At 40.7% G+C, this 24,310-nt stretch overlaps 1 long non-coding RNA gene across 1 annotated transcript in view; it reads left to right on the forward strand.

Annotated features, from left to right (window-relative positions):
* Nucleotides 1–13,973: 13,973 nt before the first annotated feature.
* The window catches only part of LOC138828409 (uncharacterized), a 14,696-nt gene continuing 4,359 nt past the window's right edge, over nt 13,974–24,310 (forward strand). The window contains exons 1-2 of the long non-coding RNA XR_011372243.1: nt 13,974–14,117; nt 19,126–19,173. This is a non-coding gene — a long non-coding RNA (uncharacterized lncRNA). The remainder of the gene's footprint in view (nt 14,118–19,125; nt 19,174–24,310) is intronic.

The following is a 24,310-nucleotide window of genomic DNA, read 5'->3' on the forward strand; positions in this document are numbered from 1 at the left end:
AATGCTCCAATTAGGAACCAACCAGCCAGGAAAATGGATGAGTAGAGAGAGAGAGGAAAACTGAGGCCAAGAGATCTGAAGCGCCAAATGGAGCAAGTTTTTCAATAAGAGTGAAGCCTGAGGCCAAGTATGGTGATACATGTCTGTAATACCAGCTACTCAGGAGGAGCAAGTAGGAGGACCTTGGTCAGAGACTGCCTAGGGCAAAAGAATGAGCTTGTATCTTAGAAAACAAATTAAAAGCAGAAGAACTGGATGCATGGCTCAAGTGATAGAGAGCTGAATTCAATCCCAAATAATTTTCCAAAAGGAAGAGGTGGAGAAGGAGGGGGAGAGAGGAGGAAGAAGAGAAAGAGGAGGAAGAGGAGGCAAAGTAGAAGGAGGAGAAGGAGGAGGAGAAGGAAGAGAGTAAGATGTCTACTTCATCAGCTTTTCTCTTCCAAGCTGGGCTTGTAATAAATGCAACATACATTTGTTGAATTAAAAAAAGAAATACGGTGAAGTCTATGTCCTTGTTAATCTAATAAAGGGGTAGCATCTTGGTTTTGGGGATAGAGTTACAGCAGTTATTTTGGCTTGAACTGTCCAAGTCATAATCTATAAACTTGAACTAACCAAGACAGAAAAAAACACCAGATGCTTAGATGCTGACTCTCACCTAAAATGTCAGCTGGTGAAAAAAAATAGAGTACACTTTTCTGTCCCTTAACAACCAGGCAGAGGCCATAGGTAGGGATGGGAAGGAGATGAAGAGAGGGAGAAATTCTCAACAGCCTACGTGTCCTTTCGACTGATAAGAAGAGGCACAACACTTCCCCCAGAAGAACAGGGATAAAGGGATTGTCTAGTTATCTTTGTCTGAAGTCACCATCCTCTCTCTATGTAGATGACTTCTGACTGGCCAAAGTTCATTACCTACCAGGTTGATAAATCACAGTGGGAGTGGCCAATTGTTCAGGAGCTGGGTCTTTTTGGGAAAAATTAACTCCTCAATTTGCCTAGAACAGTGTTGAATAATAGAAATATAATGTGAGCAAGTAACTTATTTTAGTAGTTACTTTGAAGAAGTAAAAACCAATCAGTGCAACGCACTTGATTATAATATTTAATTTAACCCAGTATATCTCAGGATCATTTCATCATGGAATGAATGCACATAGTTCCTACAGAGATATTTTGACATCCTCTTTCTTCTTTGAATACAGACTTTTAAGTCTTTGTCTCATTTGCAGTGCACTTCAACTCAGATTAGCCCCATTGAAATAAGGGCTTGGGAGCGATGCATAGCTAGGGTTATTATACACTAGGGACAGCATAAGTCTAAAGTTCCCTTTATAAACCAATTATGTATACAAATTTCCTCTAAAGCATTGGTGTCCAGTGAAGTCACCTCAGCCTTTCTTATATCCAAAGCTTATAAGGGAAGTCTGGAGACCAAAGGAAAAAGATCACAGCAGAGACTTGGGCTCTAAGGAGAGGAAATTACTCAGTGTCCTCCCTGCTTTCTCACAACCAGATTCCCAATTCTTGTGCTCCTCAGGATTCACTCTACCACAGAGAAAATGGAATGGATAAACTAGACTGTAGAAACCCTGATGTTAACAGGAGAAGAAAACACTGTACGAGCTTCCATTTCTTCCCACTTTCTTCCCAGGCCTTCATGGTCCTAGAGATGCTTCCTTTTTTTTTTTTTTTTGGCCCTCTTATGCTGATGGCCATATGTCTGGGAAAGGTCAATGCTCACATGAGTTATCAGGGCAAATTGCAGGTGTCTCTGCAGATTAAGGCCTGAATCTTGAATGATGAGCACCAATGTGTTCCACATCCAGTAACATTTACTTTGGAGCAATTATGCCTGGAGAGACCACTACATCTGTCCTCTCACTATCCATGGAGAATTGGTTCTAGGAGCACCTACAAATATCAAAATCCAAGGATATTTAGGCTTCATATTAAATAGCACCGCATTTTCATACAACCCAGGCACATCTTCCTCTATATTTCAAATGATATTTAGATGATTATGATTCCTAATACCATATAAATGCTATATAAATGGTAACTCTACAGACGTGTTTAGGTGATGGTTATAAGGAGAAAATAGTACAAGCAAATTCTTTAGGAATATTTCTGAGCCAGGCATGGATGGCTACTTGGGAAGCTGAGATTTGAGGATCGCGGTTCAAAGCCAGCCAGGGCAGAAAAGTTTGTGAGACCCTTATCTCCAATAAACCACTAAAAAATCCAGAAGAGAATCTGTGGCTCAAGTGTTAAGGCACTAATCTTGAACATAAAGATGCTCAGGGACAGTGCCAAGGTGTTGACTTCAAGACCTAGGACCTGTACACATGCACTCATACAAAAAGAATATTTTTGATCTGTAGTTCTTTGAACCTATAGATGTAGAACTTTTGGATATAAAGGACTATTTAATTCAGAGAAATAAATAGATAATGGTAGAATTTAAGCTAGTATTGCTCCTGAACTAAAGAGGGTGCTTTGAGTGACAGATTCCATTGACTTTTAGTGTTGTGGGCTTGTTCATTCCCTAATTTCATGCCTCTTTCCTCTTTCTGCAAGGTTGGACCCTTTCTGTCAGTTTAACTCTTCTCAAGCTAGAACTGGAGACCAGAAGTCATCACTGCAAAGCTGATCCTTCTATGCAATTAATCTGAGTTAGAAATATAGCTTTTTAATGGAATTATAATCACTTGGTACAAACTACTTAATAAAGATAACAATAAAAAAAATATATATAAAAAAAGGGCAAGCAAGCATAGAGCCTTTTTTTTTTTTTCCATTAGACCAAAGTCCATTCCTAGACTTTGATTATCTCAGCAGTCCCTTTCCTCGCTGAACTTTCAACCTCTGGGCTCAGCATAAGCCAGTTCCTGGGGTGATTGGGACCATCCTGGAATGGCAATAAAAGCCTCCTTCCTGATTCCCTCCCTGCCTGGGTGGTTTGGATTTAGTCTTAATCATAGTAATGGCTTTGTTTATGGAGCATCTATGCTGGTGCCAGGCACCAAGCTCCATGCTTCATACAGATGACATCATTTACTTGTCACAACATCCTTGCCAAGTATATGTTGTTATCTGCATTTTAAAAGATGAGGCAACCACAACTCAAGAGATGTTAATTAGATGGTCTCACGGTGAGTAAATGGCAGAGCCAAGGTGAAAATCTCAATTAGTCTGAATCCAGGGTGTAGATCAAATTTTGTCACACTAAAGTCTTGCTGTCCCTGGCCAATACAAGGTAGGCCTGAGGGGCCAAGAAGCTCCAGCTTCTCATCTCCACCACACGTGTGTGTGTGTGTGTGTGTGTGTGTGTGTGTGTGTGTGTGTGTGTGTGTGTGTGTGTGTGTGTGTGTGTGTGTGTGTGTGTGTGGTGTGTTCTTTCTACATGGAAGCCTTCATCTGTATCCTCACATGTTCTGGGATTCAGCTCTGCCTTGACCTAGGGTTATTTATGGAGACCCTCCCTTCCTTCCTGGCACTTTGCCAGAGGCTGAACCCATCCATCCAGCTGTTTATGTGGTTTTATACTCAGTTATCTAGACATTCCCAGAACCACAAACTTCATTCCAGCTTGTTTATATCCAAACCTACCTACAGATATACGTTATTGCTATATGCTCTGACAGCTCACCTTTAAACGGCTTAAATGCATGCATGTTGGGACTACTACATGCAAGGCCAAAACAAAGGCGTGATAGTTTGTATAAAGGCTTGCTCTTTGCTATGAAATTGCTCTACTATCTTCTATGCCTTGATCTTCACCGCATTTCTTTCTTCTTTGCTTGATGACCTCTAACAAGCATTTGAACTCAAGATTATTCTCAAACTTGTTTTATGACCCATTCTTGGATTTACTATCAACAATTTGACATGACTCCCAGTCTCTGCTTTCTATCTCACTCAGTGGAACCATCACCCTGAGTAAGACAAGCTGCTTAGTGATCTACCACAGCTTCCAAGATTTGCCCTAGAGTTTTTTCAATTTTTTTTTTTTTTTGCCTAGCTTTGGGTTGACAGCAGATACAATGATTGGGCTCCTGTTGGCCAATTTGAACACTGGCATCAAGCCACATCAGACCCTAGTTTATGGTTTGGACAGCTGGCTCCTGTTCTTGGGGCTGGTCCAAAACCCAAATTAATCCCTCTTGCTTGGTCATTGCCAAATTTTAACTCATTCTTTCGGTGTTCACCTACCATTGAGAGCCCAGATGCCCTGTATCCCGATCACCTCAGCTTGAAGCCCAACTAATGCCATTCACATTCAACCAAATTTTAGGAAGTCTTTGCCCACACCACTGTGACTTCTTGTTATCTTCAGAGGCCCTTTCTTAGGGCCTGGAGTCTAGGTGGGGTTTCCAGGACCTAATACCTGTTTCCCCCTACTGGGTCGCCCTCACTGCTGTTGTTCCATTCACATATGGACCTCACCGTCACCAGCTGCCTGCCTGGATCACTGCCAGTTGTTGCACTGGGCAGAGTGCAGCCAGTAGCCCCGCCATCCACCATGCCCAGGGTTTTCACCCTGACATTCGACACCTAGCAACTCAATCCCCCGTCACGTGCTCCAAGAGGCGGGCTGCCTAGTTGTCTGGTAGTTCCTCATCTGCCCTAACTTGGTCTCTAATGTTCAAAATCGAATATGCTCTGATAGGAATGAATGACTGTTCATAGTTTGAAAACAGGAGATCCATTCACTCTTCACTCATAGCCCTTCTGACATGTCTTGGCTCTCTTCACTGTCTACTGCCTTGTATTGATTTTAGAAGCTTCCTTTTTTTTTTTTTTTCCTAAGTCATCTCATCAAGTGGATTTTGGGTTCCTTTAAGATAATAACTTTGTTTTATCCTGAGCTGATTTCATCCATACTGAGTCATTATTATGTCTCTGCCTTTATGCTAGATCCTATGGTGGGGTAAGAGAGCCATGTTCAATATCATGAATAAAAAAGAGGTCGTATGAATAGGGAAGCCATATAACTGATCATTCACATTGTGTGTGAAAGGTTTTTTTTTTTTTTTCAATAATAAAGCTATTCCATCTTCCAATGATTTTAAACTAAGACTAGGCTTGTGAGAAAAACAGTCTTTTCTGTCAAACTGTATTGCTTAAAATTTCCTGCTTTGGCCTGGTGGCTTGGCTCTTGTTCAGGAAAAGAGGAATTGCTTTGGGATAAGGAAGGACTGTTGAAATGTGAGGTTTTTGTCTTCTACTGGTTCCTTTTCAAGATGGAATTAAGACACATCTCATATTGTGCGAGAAGTAGCAAGAGGATGTGGGTATATTTTTGAGATAATTTGTGCACTGTTAATCTTATTTCAAAGTGACCTTATGTAAATACATTTTACCCTCTTCAAACTAGCCAATCGTGAGCAGATTGTGAACTTGAACTCAACCAATCTGAACAGAGGGGCAGGGCCAGCTGCATTAGGGATAAATAGGGAAGCTGACTGCCTGTTCTGTGTGCTTGTTTGCTAGATTTTTGGCTGATGTTCACCTGTCTGTGGGAATAAATTTTATATTGCTGAGACGATTCTTTATTTTCATGTCTATCATTGTGACTCTAATGGTTCTTGGATAGCATATTTGTAACATGATGATCTGCAAGATACGATCATGTTTCTTTTTATTCTCTTTAATTTTTTTATTGTTATAAAAGTGATGTACAGAGTGGTTACAATTATATAAGTCAGGTAGAAAGTGCATTTCTTTTTGGACAATGTCACCCCTTCCCTTGTTCTCTCCAAGTTGTTCCTTCCCATCCTCATCCACAAGTTGTATAGTTTATTTTCAACATAGTGTCCACTGAGTACCACTGCTACCTTTGGCTACCCTTTGTCCCTCCATTTCTGTGCCTCCTCTTACCTTCCTAAAGACATATAAACAAACAAACAAGACAAAAAGAAAACAAAAGCAACAGAAAAGAAAAAACCCCTCTTGTTCCTATTTCATGTGAGTTAAACAAGTTAAATATTCTTGTTGGGATCTGGTGGCTCATTACTATAATCCTAGCTACTCAGGAGGCTGAGATCTGAGGATCACGGTTTGAAGCCAGGAAAGTCTGTGAACTCTTATCTCAAATTAATTGTCAAAAATCTGGAAGTGGAGTTGTGTGGCTCAAGTGGTAGAGTGTTAGCTTTGAGCAAAAGAAACTCAGGAATAGTGCTCAGGCCCTGAATACAAGCTGCAGGACTGGCACACACACACAAAATTTTACTCTAGTAATCAATAGCCAACATTAATTGCCTCATGTTCATTATTTGATTCCCATTTTCTGGTCTCAGCCATGTCCTTACTTTTCTTACCTTGTTGCCAACACACACCTGGTATTGCTACTCCCAATAATAACATTATGTTGATTTATTATACTGGTTATTGATGACACTATGATGGTGTGCTTGTTCACAAATGGACTCGAGGGTGGGGGATCGCTGGCTTATAGCTGGTTATTGGTCTCACTACTACTGATGGAACACAGTGACCTTGGTCCCTTTCTCATGGGAAATGTAGGAGCTCCATCCACAGTGTGATTTCAACACCTCACCTGCAGTCACCTTTGAGGACTGAGCCTGAAGGAACAACTTAGAGGTTTATGATGAGAGTCCTGACAGTGATGGTTCTAGCTGCCCTATTGGTTGTAAAGCAGCACAGATAGGTATTTTCCTGCTCACTTCCAGAAGACACTAGACTATTTGGTTTACATCCAAACACAGCACTTGTGACTCAGCCATCTTATGGCCACAGAAGTGTCATAGGATGTGTAATATGCTCCAGTTCCTGTTCAACTTTTAGTGAGAGCTTTTTTATTTTGGTGGGGGGAGGCTCCTTAATTTGCTTGGGGTTTTAAATTAGACTACACAAAAGTAGTTCAGTTCCATTCCATCACATCTACAAAGATTTTCTATTTTAAGATCAGTTACCAACCAGCTCAGCTTTTTTTTCCCTCAAGGATATGTCCCTCCCTATCTCTATATGACCCTAGGAGGAAGTGGAAAGAAATATCCCTCCCTCCTCTTTGCAAGATGGAAAATCAATTCTCTCATTCTTACGTTAGCATAAAGCCCTGCCACATTCAAGCCAAGGAACTGGACAGTCTGTACTCACAGAGATTATAAACAGACAAACTATACCAATTATGTAAAATGAACAGTGCAGGTTGCAGAATTCAAGCACTCACAGATCACCAGGGATCAACTGCCTTGAATACTTCCAGACTAAATAGACACATGCACCACCTTAGTTATTTATTTAAATTTATTTTCCTCTTTTTCATGCGCAAACAAAAATTGTGTAAGATTAAGGCATCTACCACAATGTTCTGATACACATATAGTTTAACGGGCATCATAAAACAGTCAGGATGCATTGGGTGTAATAAGCACTATATGTGTGTCATCTTGTTTCAGCACAGGTAGGTGCCATTAGCACTGTTTTATAGGTGAGACCATAGCCACAGGACAACAAGCAGTGCAGCATAGCAGAGCTAAGCTTTGAATCCAAATCTCTTAGTAGCTCATGCTGCCACCTGATGTGTTCTACCTCCCTATTAAAGTCTTCATCAAATATTGATTCTTAATTGTCTATTCTTAATTTTCCATAATACAGTTTTGATGAAGGAGTCAGTGCCTAGAAGACCCAGCATCCTAGAAAACAATTAATTCTGAACAAATGCTTCTCTTTAGGGGAAGTTGCACGAGGTGGAGAACAAGTGATTTGATCGAGACAGGGCTGGAGCTGGGGACAAGCCACAAGAAACGTTCTGAGCATTTCACTCATTGCTTGTCACTAAAAGGTTCCACTTTCCCGTCCCATGATGAGGTACTCCAAGGATATTTTCCTGTAACATCTAAGGGAAGTTACCATCTTGGGAAATTAAGAGTTACTTAATCTTGGTTGGAGAAATGTAGTAAGTTTGTTAAATTTAGATTTATATCAGCGATGGGCAAACACAAGCCTACTGGAACTCCATGGCAGACAGTATGAAATCTCTGTGCTAAGCCCCTGTACACCTTTGCATTTTGTTTTTTTTTTTTTCATGATTTCGTGCTCCATTTAACAGCATGAGTGCATTACAATCTCTGTTACAGGATTTGGGCTCCTGTCTTTTAGTTGGTAAAATAAATGCATTTGTGAGCTTCAGGAACACAAACAGGAAATTGATTTACACTGAGAGGCAACTAAGGATTAGAAAAAAAACAATTCAGGTGTCAGAAAGAGAATTGGCATGTGCAAAAAAACAAGAACAAGATTGCCAGGAGGACAGAAAGAATTACATCATAGAGAATAAAGGTTAATAAGCAAACCAAGTAGGTCTTAGCTTCTAAAAATAGGAGTTGGTCAAGTTCTGGACTGGTAATTAGGGACTGGATTTGACTCCAGCTTTATCCCTGATGTATGTGATGACATGCAATTATTCTGTGCCTCAATGTCTTCATCTGGAAAATGGACTCAGTGAGCCACCTACTCAACTCTCCTTGTCATTATAGAGATGGCCAGGATAAGGATCATAAAATGCTATGAAGAAATACTACTGAATAGCTACAGGATTCTATTCTCGTAAGCCATGCTCTGTTTCTCTTTCCATTTCCTCTAACCAGAGAACACTAAGTGAATATTCTAAGACAAATCTACAGGTGCCCATTAAACTTCACTGTTCTGGAAGATTATCTCCACTCTCTTATATACTTTTTTTTTTTTTTTGCCAGTCTTAGGGCTTGAACTCAGGGCCTGGGTGCTGTCCCTGGGCTTCTTTTGCTCAAGGCTAGCACTCTACCACTTGGGCCACAGTGACACATCTGGCTTTTTCTGTACTCTAAGCAAGTACTCTACCACTAAGCTACATTCCCAGCTCCTTTTATACATTTTTTTTAAGGTGCAAGAAAAAAAATGAAATCAAAAGTTTCTTAGTTATCCCAAGTTTTATATGTAAAGTCTGAATTGGAATGGTATTTTGAATGTCAAAATTATTTTGTTTTATGTTTGTTTATTGCAGTTGTTTGAACTCAGGGCCTCCAACTTGCTAGGCAAGACCTTAAATTTTAGGCTTATTAAAAAGAATGTGTAAATTGTAAAAATAGTAAATTGAATGTTGTATCATGTGGGACACAATTTTTATGACAAAATTTAGTTATCATTCTATAAAATGTAAAGTTTTTGGGGGTAGTCTTGGAGCTTTCTCAGAGTCTTGCCCTTACTGGATAGTGCTTTACTACTGGAACCACACCCCCAGCCCATTTGTGCTTTAGTTGTCTTCATATTTTTGCCTGAGCTAGGCTGGACTACGATCCTCTTATTTATGCAGTCCACATAGGTGCGCTGACAAGTGAGCATAACCATACTCGGTTTACTGGTCGAGATGGAGGATTCTCAATTATGTTTTTAGTCCAAGTAGATCTCAAACTTCAATGCTTTCTGTTTCTACCTTTCAAATTGCTGGAATTACAAGCATATGCCACTGCACCCACCTTATACTGTACAATTTTAAAATAAGGACTTTGACTAAGAAGAAAACCAAGAGCAATTGATTTAGTAATGTAATAAAACAAAGAGGCCTACGAATTTTGTAATAGAGGATATTCAGTCAACTCCAAGATCATTTGGCAATGTTAGAACATGGCATCCTAAAAATGAGTATATCTCCTCAGAGATGCTCTGCAGGGTTTGGCTATTGACTTACTATTTCAAGGGTGTACCATTCCCTAGGTCAGCTGGTAAAATACTGTGAGATGGAAATTTCCCAGTGCAGCAGTAACTGCTTAGATATGAAGTGCTGCCGTGTAGAAAGGCCCCTGGATGAATTCTCAGGATAGCAACCAGATAAACTGTGGGAAAGAAGCCATGGCCTGCTGGGAAGAGGATAGAATGGGGGATCTGAAGGATCAGATTTCACATCTGGCATTCCTCTATTTCCTGTTCTGATAGAGGTCTGTACTAGCCCTCACTCATGTCTCACCAAGAGAGCTAAAGGCCAGTGAGCTCTGTAAGACCAGGGAGACAGGAAGCTTGGGATTTCTTTCCAAAGAGTTCTAACTATATTGAAAGAGGACAGACATAGTCTTGATTGGAAAGCAGAAATATCCTGTGCAATAGAGGAATTCACCCAGAACTAAGTACAGATTTGCAGACTAGGCTGGATACTCGGAGGAGAAGTAGCTAAGGTAAGCATTGTCACCGTGTTCCAGGATGCCTGAGACAGAGCCCTGCTCCAGGTCCATGTCACCTTGGCAGCATTTCCTTATTCAACAATAAATTAAGTACTCCCAAGCTCCTCTCTGGGATGAGCACTGCGTTAGGGCTGGCAGAGGTTGGGTAGATTCTGCAGGAATGTGCTATTTTGGTTACTTACCATTCAGTCCGCTCATGAGCTCCATGATGGGCCACGTGACTCAGGACTAGCCTATCACACAATACTACCCACCCCCTCTGTGATTCCTTTGAGGTAAGCCAGTCACTCAAGTTCCTCCAATCAGAATTATCCCAGGACTTCAGTGGGAAGCACTAGGAAGACGTTTTCCTTCTGAGATTGGGAACAGAAAGCATGCCATGAACATGGAATGGTCAGGAGTCACTGAACAGCACCTAAAATAAACCCCACACTGTGGAAGTCTGAAGAAGATGGAGAAAATGGAATGTGGAAGATGATTTTCAAACTTTCCAGGCTAGATTAATGCAACATCAACCGTGAACTTTTCTGCCACACGAGGCAATAGCTTTCCCTTGCTCCCCTCTCAACTGAAGACAAATTTAATTCATTTTATATCTTTTACCACCAAGACTGAGTCTCGATATAGAGACATAGATGAAAAGACAGCACTCTTGGTACTGAAGTTGCAGATGGAGGCACTAAATGTGATCCAACAGGGTGGTTGAGTGTGAAGACACAGTTGAGCTTTGGGTGTGATGGGAGAGAAGCAGAGGGAGAGACTGATCTTGTCCAGCAGGGAGTAAGTCTCCTCAGCCTGGCAAGGTTGACAGTTGGGGCCTAGTCCACACTCCTACTGACCAGAAGACAGGCAATCCTGCTTCCTCACTCGCCTCAGACTAATTAGTCTGAGGAGGATCTAGTGGTCTGGAAATCATTGCTGGCAACTCCTTACCTTCTCTAGTTTCCTTCATCTGTGCATTTCTACTGACAGCTGGATATTACTGAAGGCTGCACAGTTTTAGTCAAAGACTGAACTGGTAAGGATGGTAAGAAGAAAGTCCTTTTCTCTTTAGGGAACAGGGTCCCTCTTACTGCAAGAGTAGAGCAGGAAAATGATGGAAATAGCTGAGACTCATTGCACTGTTGAATACTCTTTTAAAAGACCTGAATACCGAGATTCCTAGGGCTCCTCTATCTTCATGCAAGCTGGACATCCCACAGCAGTTTACAGTTCTACATAATGTGGATGACTACTGTGGCTGTGTGTTATTGGATACAGACCCACAAGATGCTCTAGTTTCTTTAGTGTAAGACTGAGAGACAGAGTTAAAATGCAGTCTATTTTTCTTGGGGCCAGTTGTGGGGCCTGAACTCTGGGCCTGGGCACTGTCCCTCAGCTCTTCAGCTCAAGGCTAAGCACTCTACCACTTGAGCCACAGCACCACTTCCAGCTTTTTTTCTTTTTGCTTATGTGGTGCTGAGGAATCGAACCCAGGGCCTTGTGCATGCAAGGCAAGCACTCTACCACTGAGCCACCTTCCCAGCCCCTAGAATGCAGTCTTACAATCAGATGCATCTGTTTTCATTTCTGACTGCAACCGGTCATGGTAACTAATTTCTCTGAATCTTCTCATTTGTGAGATGAAGATGATAGTGCCTTCTTCCCAGGATTCCTGTGAAAAATAAAGAAGACCAAGTACGGGTCCATTATTGAATGAATGAATGAACAAATGAATAATGAATTGCTTTTTTTAAATCAATGGGCATATTCTAACTCCTGTCCAACTCCAAAATCAGGACCTTCAGATATTTCATCTGACTTCTATTTTCTCCAACTTCAGCGTCTCCTGGTTGATTCTCACCTGTCCCCAGAGTGCCAACCCTAGAGTTCCAAACTTACAAATTAACAGGGGGAGAGAGTTGCTTGGCAGTATGGCTCAAACAATGGAGCACCTGACTAGCAAGGGAAAGGGTCTGAGTTCAAAGCCCAGTGCCACCAAATTAACAGGAAACACACCCTGTGGTGCATGTGTACATCTGGGTTCACAGGGAGTTGGGCAGACGGAGTGACAGATGGCCAGAGAGAGAAAATCCTGCCCGCAAAAGCAAGGTGTTCTTTAAGCTGCAGTGCCTTTGCAGGCTGAGGTCAGGTGACAGGTTTCATCTCCACCATCAGCAGCACAGTCATCTCCACGTTGATGATTCAGTATACTGGTTCAGTGTCCTTGCAGAATTCCCCTCCCCCAAGCCCATGCAAACTCTGTGAAGTCAAGAATCTGATCTTTCATTCATTGCTGCACACAGTGCCTTGGGGATGCTTGGTAGAAGCAGACACACAATAAAGTCCTAGAAAACAGTGGATAAACAGATGATTCCACAGCCTTGACTACCTTCCTTCCTTCAAGTGCTCCCTTAGGGTTCTGTCTGCATTTCTGAAAACATGATTGAGGGGCTTACAAATCTCCCTGCCAGATAACAGGACAATCTCCACTATTTCCTATCTTTGGCTATCCAGATTAAGCATCAGAGACTAAACTAGCTCTGAAGGTGCAAGGAGATACTTCTGATGACTCAAAGGAAATTAGACTGGGCAGGTAAAATGTTAAATTGACTTTGTGGTGCCCATTTGGCACTCTTAAAAAAAGCATTCAGAAAGTTTGATTTCTAGCTGGATCTTTGGCTACAGCTATATGACTGTTAGGAAGCTTCTTTCTAGTCTTAGGAACTGAAATTCCCTTTCCCACCAAACAATAATAGCTTCCACAAGATGATTTTGTTCTTCTCTCCAATGATGTCTGGAGGTAGACAGTCAAAGGCTGCTAAGATGGCACATAATGGTATCCTTGCTTTGCACTCCTTAACATGTGGCTTTCATCTTCATCAGATATCCTCTGAAGCTTCAAGACATCATGTCTGAGTTGGAGGAGGAAGATGAATGACTGCTTGTTTGCAGTAGAGCCTACTGAAGTGCTTTGATTAGACCCTTAGAAAGAGCTTTGCTAGAGGTCCTACCCCAAACCTTCCAGTTCCTTCTGTTGGCTATTTCATTCCAAAAGAAAATTTGTAAATAGAACCCATGTTTTTAAGGCATGACATATTAGCTGTTACATGCCTGTAGTCGCAGCTACTCGGGAGGGTTGAGGCAAGAAGACCGCTTGAGTCCAGAATTTCAAGGTCAGCCTAACCACTGTAGTGAGACTCTGCCACATAAAATGCATAGCATATTTATATCTCCTAGATATAGTGATGAGGGGAGAATGGGCATCAGGTAAGCAATAATGAAGTTGATTGGGGAGAACTAGAAGGTACTGGCAAGCACTTTACAGCATCAGTCAGTTATTTCCATCAAATCATGAGGCCTTAATGTTGTCAAGGTTTTTTACAAACAAGTCAGAACCTAAACTTCCATGCAGACTTCACATCCTTAAGACAATGGTTTGTAGCATTGACCTAAGAATTACCTAGAGGTCTTTGAAAACAAAACAACAAACACCTAAGGCTGGGAACAGTGGTATGTGTCTATGACCCAAGCTATGTGGGAAGTGGAGATAAGAAGATCATGCTCTGGAAGATGGCACAAGTAAATATGTGAGACGCTATTTGGAAAACAATTGAAGTATAAAGGGCTCTGGGAATGGCTGAAGTGGTAAGGCACCTACCTAACAAGTGCCAGTCCCTGAGTTCAATCCCCAGTACTGCCAAAGCAAACAACCACCAAGTACATGAGTAAATAAAAGAACCTGATGTGAACCAAAGTCTATTCATGGAAAAAAAATCAAACAATTCCCAGTTAAGGAGCACTCTACAAACACCTGAGCAATTCTCCCCAGTCGCCTTTTTGGTTTTGTTTTCAGGGCTGAGGACTGAACTCAGGTCCTATGCACTTGCTTTTCCACTGAGCGAAATCCCCAACTCCAGCAACTCTTCTTAGGACTGATGAAATTATCCAGACAAGGTAAGTCTGAGAGACTATAAGGAGACACCACAATAAAATGTAAAGCATGTCCCTGGATTGGATCTTGGGACAGCAAAAACCATTAAGGGAACAAAATAGAAAGAAGTCTTAATAGAGCATGGCATCAGTTAACCACTGATACAACATGGGCTCACTAATTGTGACACATGTGCCATACCAATGTCAGATGGGGAGAGAGGAAACTGAATGCCGGGTACATTGGAACACCGTACTGTCTTCGCAATAATTCTAGAAATCTATGGCTGTTTACAAAAATGTTATTAAGATCAAATAGTGATATCTAAGGATCTTTTGGAGACAAATGAAAGCAAGATCACTGGGAGGTGGGACTGAGACACTGACATTTCTTGGCAAGTTTTCCAGGTGGTTTTAATGTGTAGTTGGGGCTGAGAATCAGTGCTTTACATTTGGCAACCAATTCATATATTTTTAAAACACTGTGATGGTAAAACAAAACATCTGTGGGGCCATATGTGGCCTGTCGCCACCAGTTTGGGAATTCGGCTCTTGGCTTTGAAGAAAATTATAGTATGATTTAGGGAGAAACATATGTAATCAAATACAGGAGCCATGGCTGAAATTTGCATAGCATCTAAGGAGGAGGTGGTGGTTCCAGTGGGAAGGAAAACATGGTGGTCCGAGTAATTGAGGTTATACTTGTGAAACTCCTCCTGACATTTACTTCCCCGTTGCTCACCTGTTTCTTTTCCTGTGCTTTCTCATTATAATGGCTCTAATCTAGTGGAAGAGGAGGATGGATTTATCTGTGCTCCTCTAACAGTGGTGACTGATCTCCTGGGAGCTTGCTAGAAATTCAGACTCCCAGGTCACCTTCCAAGAGCTCTTGAATTGGAATCAGCATTTTAACAGGATGGTCCCTGAGATATATATACCTACATGTGAGGAGGATGAATGTAGAGGGAACCCTGTAAATCAGAGAAATTAAGAGTTGCTCCTATTGTGAAGAGAAGGTGCTGAGATGGGAGAATGGCCAGTTGATTTGTGAATGCTGGATACTCCAGAGTTGGGAAAAGGCATAGGAACACACAGGTTCTTTGGAAGGCAACTAAAATACAGAGGAACACCCCATGCTTTTTTGTGCATGTTTTTCCTTGCAAGGATGTGTGTGTAATTCATCACACAATCACACTAGCTGTGACCCAGAAACAATGGCAAAGGATGGGCCCAAATACACTGGGTATCCCAGTAGCCTGTGGCTGGCACCTGGCTGAGAGTATATAGAGGCTCCACAGGCCTCTGGGCAGGAATGTTGAAGGGCTGAAGAAGCAGAGGACTGGAAAAGGTCCCAGGGCTCAACATGAAGGGCTTCCAAATATGGGGGTTTTCAACCAGAGGTGCTAGAGGCCATGGGTTTCTGTAGCTGATATCACAATGTCTTAATTGTGTCTAATTGCTGGCTGGACTAGCCATGTCTCAGTGGTTCCCTTTAGAATACTCAGAGACTTTATTAGGCAAATACCAGGGAGAAAACTAAAGCCCTTCTCATTGCATTGAAGATACTGATTTTCCTGTGCTCAATTACCATCCATCCTGGGATTCTGGGCATGTGAGCAATCCTGAGAGGGAAGAAATGCTCTCAGAAGGAGGTATAACTTTTCCTACCTTCCTAGAAAAAAGAAAACAGTGTTTCTTTTGGCAAATTGGAGTGCTCCCACTCCAAAGCCCCTATCATCAGTAGGAATGCTATAATAGGTACAAGATAACTCAAATCCTCTCTTTTGGCCTAAATAGAAGTGTCTGCTTTTCTACTCCACTGCATTAGGGAGGATTTATGAGGATGTGAAGCTTGAGTTTGAGTTAAAAGGTGAAAGCATTTGTCAGGACAAGAGGGTGGGGGGCGGGGAGGGGGCGGAAAGAGCACAGTAGGCAAGACATAGGCTTGTAAAGAGCATATAGACTGAAATGAGTCCAGAGTCCAGATTTTTTAATTTTTATTTATTTATTTATTTATTTATTGGTAGATGAAGAAACAGACTGGAAGGTAGTGTCAGGTCTTGGAGGACTTTAGGTGCCAAACTGGAGTCCATTTCTATGAGCAACTGTGGAGAAAGAGTGGGCAGTGTAGGATTTTTAAGTAGGCTCAGGTTTCAGATTTAGTACTCTGGCACCAATGTGGAACATGAGATGGAGGAGGATGACATTGGAATCAGAGCATATCTGGGTAGTTAAAAGATGTGGAAGGGGTAGAGACAGAGTAAAAGAAGGAGTTTGAAGTTTCTCTGGTGGGTAGCTCTCGGGAGCTGTCATTCGCTGAGGTGGGGCGAGGGAGAAAAGGAGGAATTTCATAGGACACGTAGCATCATGTGCCCGAGCAGGAATTTCTCTAGTCTTATGCTGTGAAAGTGTTGCTGTGATATGAAAATTAGAAATTATTTTTAAAATTTGGAGCGGGAGGAGGACAGTGAGATTACATATCCAAATTACCATTTTGTCAATATGCAAAACAATTTCGTAATGCTTTCAAAGATTGCTAAGTTGCTTTTTGGAAAGACGTATCACTTTATAGTGCACAAATTATTGATAGTTCTCAGCCCCCCATGTATTACATTTTGTGTGACACAAATCAGTTTTTAGCTTTTCAAAAGGTAAAGCCAAGTGCAATAAGATTTTAAAGATTGTATGCATACATCTTTAATGAATATGTATAGACTCTTCTTCTTCTTCTTCTTCTTCCTTCTTCTTCTTTTTGATAGTAGTGGGGCTTGAACTCAAGGCCTCATGTTTGCTAGGAAGGCCCTCTATGACTGAAGCTACTCTGCCAGCCCAAGTTTACTTGACTAAATGGTAATTTATGAGTAGAGAAGTACCAAACTCAAAGAGGATTTAGGCTCCATTGAAGAGGTATAAAGGACAGAATTTAATAAACTTGGAAATAATACAAAGAAAATATTTGATAGGTTGTATTTCTGAGGCTGTCTTATTTGGTCCTCTGGAGAGTACCAACACACACACACACACACACACACACACACACACACACACACACACACACACACACAGATGTTTGGCTGCTTCTGGTTGGCTGAATTTAAATCCTGTCTTTCATTAACATAGGTATTTACAAGAAATAGCTGAAGTTATGTTCGGCAAATCAAATAAGGTGAAGGTCACCTTGAGATCTAACTAGTTTTGTCTGGCCACCGGTTTTTCAGGCTTGATCTCTATTTCACTGTACTTTAATAAGCTTATTTAAAAAGGAATCTTAGTGTTATTTAAACATTTATTTCCTTTATTAATTGTTCCACTCTTGCGTTTCTCTCTCTCTCCTCTTTCTCTCTCTCTCACTCTCCCTCTTTTTTTCCTTTGGAAGTACTGGTGTTTGAACTTTAAACCTTTTATTTACGAGGCAAGTGTTCTACCATTGAGCCACACACTGTACCTCCAGCTATTTCTGTATATAGTGGCAAGGCTGGGAATTTCATGTTTTGTTGTGCTGTGCTTTCTCATGTTCTTTCTCATCTCATCTCATCTTGGTAATAAGGACTACTATAATTTTACTTTTTTTTTCTTTTGTGCTGGTACTGAGGCTTGAACTTAGGGTCTTATGCTTTTACTTGACTTTTTAGCACAGGGCTGGTATTCTATTATTTGAGTAATGCGTTCACTTCAATTTTCTGATGGTTTGTTGGAAATAAGACTCATAAACTTTTCTGCTCAGCCTGGCTTTGAACCATAATGCTCAAATTTTAGCTTCTTGAATTGCTAGTATCACACGTGTGAGCTACCAGTACCGGGCTGTAGCGTGAATCTTAAATATGTTAAAGGCTTAGTTTTCAGCTTGATGTTCTTGGAAGGCACCAGAACCTTTAAGAAATAGGCCTAGTGCCCAAAGAAACATAGGTCCCATAGTTTCCCTTATTTGCAATAACTAGTATATGTCTGGCACAAGCAGAACAGGTCAGATAAGATGATGTTAAGCGAAATGAACCGCAAGATAGGGACACAAGTGTTTTTTTCTTCCTTGCTATTGTTTCTAACATATTTATAAGGTACCATGTGATTTTTTTGTTGCTTAGTATGTCCCTCCCCCATGGTATAACCCCTGTTTTCACTGTATTTGATGTTGGTATAATTTGGGGAGGGGAAGGGAAAAAACAAATTGTTTAAATAGGGATACAGATTGACCCATTGCAACAATGAGATGTACAAGATGCTATGTTGAAAAACAAACTTTACAATTTATGCAGGTGGGGGGGGGTGTAGCTGAGGAGGTGGGAGGGAAGGGATGGTGGGGAAAAACAAAGGAGGAGGCAACAATGCTGGATAAGAAATGTACTCATTACCTTGCTCATGTAACGTAACCCCTCTGTACAGCATTTTCACAATAAAAAACAAAATACAAAAAGAAAGAAATGGGCTTAGTAGGAAAAGCCTGCTAGACTCAAACTCCATTTAACCAGTAAAATTATATAGGTGAATGAGTTCAAAATCTTGAGTTCAAGTTCTAGTACTACAAAAACACAAATTATTCCAAGAACAACAATAAAGTATTTTGCCACTCTTTTATCTTTGGTCTGTCATGGGGCTTGAACTTAGGATCTGAGCACTGTCCCTGAGCTCTTTTGCTCCAGTCTAGCACTCTACCACTTTTAGCAACAGCTCCACTTCTGGTTTTCTGGTAGTTAATTGGAGAGAAGAGTCTTACAGACTTTCCTGCCTACATTGGCTTTGAACTATGTTCATCAGATCTCAGCCTCCTGAGTAGCTAGGATTATCGACAGGAGCCATTTGGCACCTGGCTTATTTTGCTATTCTTGAAAGGCCTCACACATGTGTTTTATTTTAAATAATAGTAGACAACTTTCTTAGTAATATATATATATATATATATATATATATATATATATATATACACATATATATTTGACATGAGCATTACCTCCAGATTTTATTGACTTCCTAATGAAATAGAAGTTGAAGGTAAGAGCTATATGACTCACTCCTTTCTCTTCTTCCTTCCTCGCAGTTCATGATACCGGGTCCCTTACCAGCCTGCCTGGCCTCAGCTCTGCAGGTGAGCGCACATACTCACATGTCAGCTCCATTTTATTCTTTAAGCCTTAGCCTGCCCACCTCTAACCACAGCCCCTCTGCCTCCTGGGAGAAAGTGGACGCCACTTTCCCTGGACATAGAGAGCCCTTTGAGGGTCCCTGTGTCACTTGGTGCATCACTCACATTTTACAGAAAGAGACATGGGGTGGGGGTGGGGTTTAGGGCTATGCATCAGGTTCACAGCGGTATCACCAGTGCAGAAAGTTCTACAATATTAAATAGGGTACACAACTAAGGGGAATTTTATAGGTTCTTGTTTCAAGCTAAACATCGCTAATGTTCTGTGTTAAGTGTGATAGTTCCTGTCAGCCTTAAGCATATATTCTTTATCACAGGAAGAAAGGAGAATTCCTAGAAGTCCTTTTTTTTGTGTGTGTACCTATCCTGGGGGCTTGAACTGAGGGCCCAGGTGCTGTCCCCGAGCTTTTTGGCTCAAAACTAGAGCTCTGCCATTTGAGCCACAGTGCCACTTCCGCCTTTCTCTTTTTCTTTTGGTAGTTAATGGGAGATAAGAGTCTCATGGGCTTTTCAGCCTACACTGTGTTTTGGACCTCAATCCTTCGATCTCAGCCTCCTGAGTAGCTAAGATTACAGGTATGAGCCATTGGAGCCCATGAAATCTCCAGAGTTTTAATCAAGAAAACATTTGCATTTTGTCAAATGCTTTCTTTGTAGTTGTTCATATAATTGGGTGGTTTTTAACCTGTCTTGTTAGTATGATGAATTGTCTTGATAATGTTTTCTGTGTTACAGCAAAACCTTGCATTCCTGAAATAAATCTTAAGTGATCATCAGTGATCATGTGCTTTTAAGTGTTTGGAATGATTTCAGTTTTCTTCCTCCCTCCCTTTGTCCCTTCACTGCCAGCCTACCACCCCATTTCTCTTTCCTTTCTTCCTTTTCTTCTTGGAATTTAGTTTGATAATTATAATTTTATTTTTGCTATTAGCCTCAAGCTTAGGAAATAAATTTATACTTGCAAAATTAGCTCAGAAACATATTGTCTGTTTTGGTCTTTTGAAAAATAATCAGCATGTGATATAATTATTTGTTATTTGAAAAACTCAAGTTTATTAAGGTCAAGTGCTTATCCCCTCATGCTTTCTTGTAGTTTTCCAATTAGCTTTGTTCCCTATGATAATAAGTCTATTGAAACAAATCATCCAGGGTAACTGGTGAGTGTAGATCACTTTTTTTTGGGGGGGGGCAGTTGTGGGCTTGAACTCTGGGCCTGGGCGCTGTCCCTCAGCTCTTCAGCTCAAGGCTAGTGCTCTAGCACTTGAGCCACAGCGTCATATCTGGCTTTTTCTATTTATGTGATGCTGAGGAATCGAACCCAGGGCCTCATGCCTACAAGGCAAGAGCTCTACCACTGAGCCACCTTTCCAGCCCCACCCTTAGACCACTTTTTAAAGAAGTTATTAAAAGTCTTATGAGACATTCTTTGGAAGAATGCATTGGCAGAATCAAAGCCTGTGTTTCTGCCAACTATTTCAGCACTTGCATTTTTACACTTTTGAAAATATTCATTTCATTTTGGATATCAAATGTCTTATCATCACAAAATTGAAAATAATCTTTCTCTCTTTTAGTGAGACAGGAAAAATGTTGGTTTGAATTATAATAGCTTCTTCCTTGCACTGAATATTATTAATTTGTATTTTCCTTTTATTACAATGGTTTTTTCTTTAAAAGGTTGTAAAAGAAACTATGGTTGATGATTCTACTTTAGTTTATTAGTCTTACTTTCCTACTTTCTTTTTATGCTTTTCCTCATCTAAGAATTAAAAAAAAAAGAACAAAAACAAAAATAAAAAACAAACAGGTGCTGGTAGCTCATACCTGTAATCCTAGCTTCTCAGGACTTTGGGATTTGACGATTGTGGCTTGAAACCAGCCTAAGCAGGAATGTCTGTGAAACTCTTATTTTCAATTAATTACAAAAAGCTGGAAATAGAAGTGTGACACATTTGGTAGAGTCTTGCCTTGAGCAGAAAAGCTAAGGAGCAGTTCCCAGGTACTGAGGTTAAGTCCCAGTACACACACACACACACACACACACACACACACACACACACACACACACACACACACACACACACACACACACACACACACACACACACACACACACACACACACACACACACACACACACACACACACACACACACCACTACCACCACCACCACCACTACCACCACCACCACCAAATAATTACCTGGGCTCTGGGATTCATGCCTATAATCCTAGCTACTTTGAAGATGAGATCTGAAGATCTCAGTTTCAAGCCAGCCAAAGAAAACAAATCTGCAAGACTCTCATCTCCTATTAACCAGCAAAAAAGCCATAATAGAAGGTATGGTTCAAGTGGTAGATCCCCAGCCTTGAGTGAAAAAGCCAAACCAGAGCTTGAGTTCCTGAACTCAAGCTCCAGACACACACAGAGACACTCACAGATGCACCCACATGAAAAAAAAAAAACAACACAAACTCCCAGATAATTTAGAGAATAAGAGAAATTATTGTGTAGTTTCCTAACTCAAAGATAGTATTGTTATTTTGATGCCTTTACTTATATATTGTTTACATAATTATGTGTAAGTTTTATGACAACTTTATATTGCATAAGATATATATATCTGTATATGTATGAGAGAGAAAAAATATGAGAGAGAACAGATTGCCATTGTGTCATGAGTTTATTCTTTGATAAAGGTTAATACTTAAAGATTAGTTTTAAATAGTCACTGTCAGCTTTAAAAATTTTTTTTATTGTGAAAATACTGTACAGAGGGGTTACAATTACATGGGCAAGATAATGAGTACATTTCTTATCAAGCATTGTAGCCTCCTCCTTTGTTTCCCCTTCCCATCCCTTCCCATACTGTCAGCTTTAAACATGCATTCCTTATCACAGGAAGAAAGGAGAATTCCTAAGTGGTGCTTAAAATTGAACCCAGGAGGGGAAAACTGGGAGAGAGTGAAGGAAGGGGTGACATTGTCCAAAAAGAAATGTATTCATTACCTGACATATATAACTGTAAACCCCGCTGTACATCACCTTTATAGTAACAATTAGAAGATTAAAAACTAAAAAAATTCAACTCAAGACTTTGCACACGCTAAGCAAATGCAAATAATGCAAATACTCTATGACTCAGTTTTCTCCCCAGTCTCCAGTTTAAAATTTTAATGAATTAGGATATTGTTCTGTATGTCATATTGCCTTTTCTTTAGGAATGTTGTATATAGAGTCTTTGTCTCTTTTTCTCTTTATATGAAAAAAACTTTTGCCAGGCGCTGGTAGCTCACGCCTGTAATCCTAGCTATTCAGGAGGCTGAGATCTGAGGATTACGGTTCAAAGCCAGCCCGGGCAGGAGAGACCGTGAGACTCCTATCTCCAATAAACCACCAGAAAACCGGAAGTGGCACTGTAGCTCAAGTGGTAGAGCGCTCGCCTTGAGCTGAAGAGCTGAGGGACAGCGCCCAGGCCCAGAGCTCAAGCCCCACGACTGACAAAAAAAAAAAAGAAAAAGAAAAAGAAAAAAACTTTTGTAGTTTATTTGGTTGATACTCTTGATGACCCATTCACTGGAAAATATATATATTAACTTTTATGGTTCTACATGTTGGCTAATTTCACCTAATTTATTATATGAATCAACTCCAACTTTCTTATTAAATGTGGATCCTCTTGATTTCTCATGTAGAACACTAACATTTCACATTCTAATTTTGTTTCTGCCTGGTTTTAATTTGCATGAAGTTCAGGTGTTTTCCGGCTCTTACTTATTAAGCCTTTTCTCTATTATCTAAGGACTATTTCACTTTGGAGTCAGGTGGTAAGATAGCAACTCACGCCTTTCAAATAGTCAGTGGCACGGCTTGCCTTAATGTTTCTCCCTCCTGCTCTGTAGCATTAGTTTTCAGCGGCACTTGGATAACCAAGTGCCACAGACTGAGGGCTTACGGAGCAAAAAATTTATTATCTCAAAATGCGATTGGGTGTAGGTCTAAAATCAAGGTGGGGCAGTGTTTGTCCCCTCTTGTCTGTTTGACTTGTAGAAGGCTGTCTTCTTCCTGCATCTCTCTTCACAGTCTTCCTTTTGTATTTCTACTGGGTTCAAATTTCCACCTTTTTATAAAGATATCAGTTGTATTGTATTAGGGCCCCTTCTAATCACCTCATTAATTTGCTTAGCTTGATGCCTATTTTCCAAATACAGTCAGGTTCTGAGGTATCAGGGGTTAGGACATCAACGTATGATTTTGGTTTTGGAGTCAGAATTTGAACTCAGGGCTTTGTACTTACTTGCTAGACAGAAGTTCTACTCCTGAAGTCATTCCTCCAGTCCTATTTACTGTATTTTTTTGTTTTTGAGATGGAGTCTTGATTTTTGCCCAGGTTGGCCTGGACCATGATTTTCCTATTTACTCTTTCCACTGTAGATGGGATAACAAATGTAAAGTACTGTTGCAAGTTTTTTCAATTGGGATATGATCTCTCAAATTTTCCCCCAGGCTGGCCTCAAACTGCAGTCTTTTGGATTCCAGTCTCTTGAGTAGCTTAGATTATAGGATTGAACCACTATTGAGTGCCTGGCTCAATGTATGCATTTTCAGGGATCACAATTTAATCCATAATAATGTATTAACAGTTAACTTGAAAGAACTTCTACACTAGGGAATGTTAGTGAAAATGGTTTTTTGTTTTTGTTTTTTGTTGTTGTAGTTTGTCAGATCCTTAATATACTAAGTGATCTGTGACCATGCAGTAACTACATGGAAGATCACTTTTATTTGTCAGGCGACTGACAGAAAACCCATGGAAATGATTGCATTCACATTTGATTTGCTAATCTTTTTAGGTCAAATAATTTTATAAAAATTATAGAAGCAAGCTGGGCTCTGGTGGCTCATGCCTATAATCCTAGCTGCTCAGGAGGCTGAGGTCTGAGGACTGCAGTGCAAGGCCAGCCCAGGTAGGAAAGTCTGTGAGACACTTATCTCCAAATAACCATCAGAAAACTGGAAGTGGAATTGTGGCTTGAGTGGTAGAGTGCTTGCTTTGAGTTGAAGAGCACAGGGCCAGTG

Source organism: Dipodomys merriami, unplaced genomic scaffold, assembly GCF_024711535.1.
Source record: "Dipodomys merriami isolate MVZ:Mamm:240054 unplaced genomic scaffold, mDipMer1.0.p SCAF_16, whole genome shotgun sequence".
Taxonomy (NCBI): Eukaryota; Metazoa; Chordata; class Mammalia; order Rodentia; family Heteromyidae; genus Dipodomys; species Dipodomys merriami.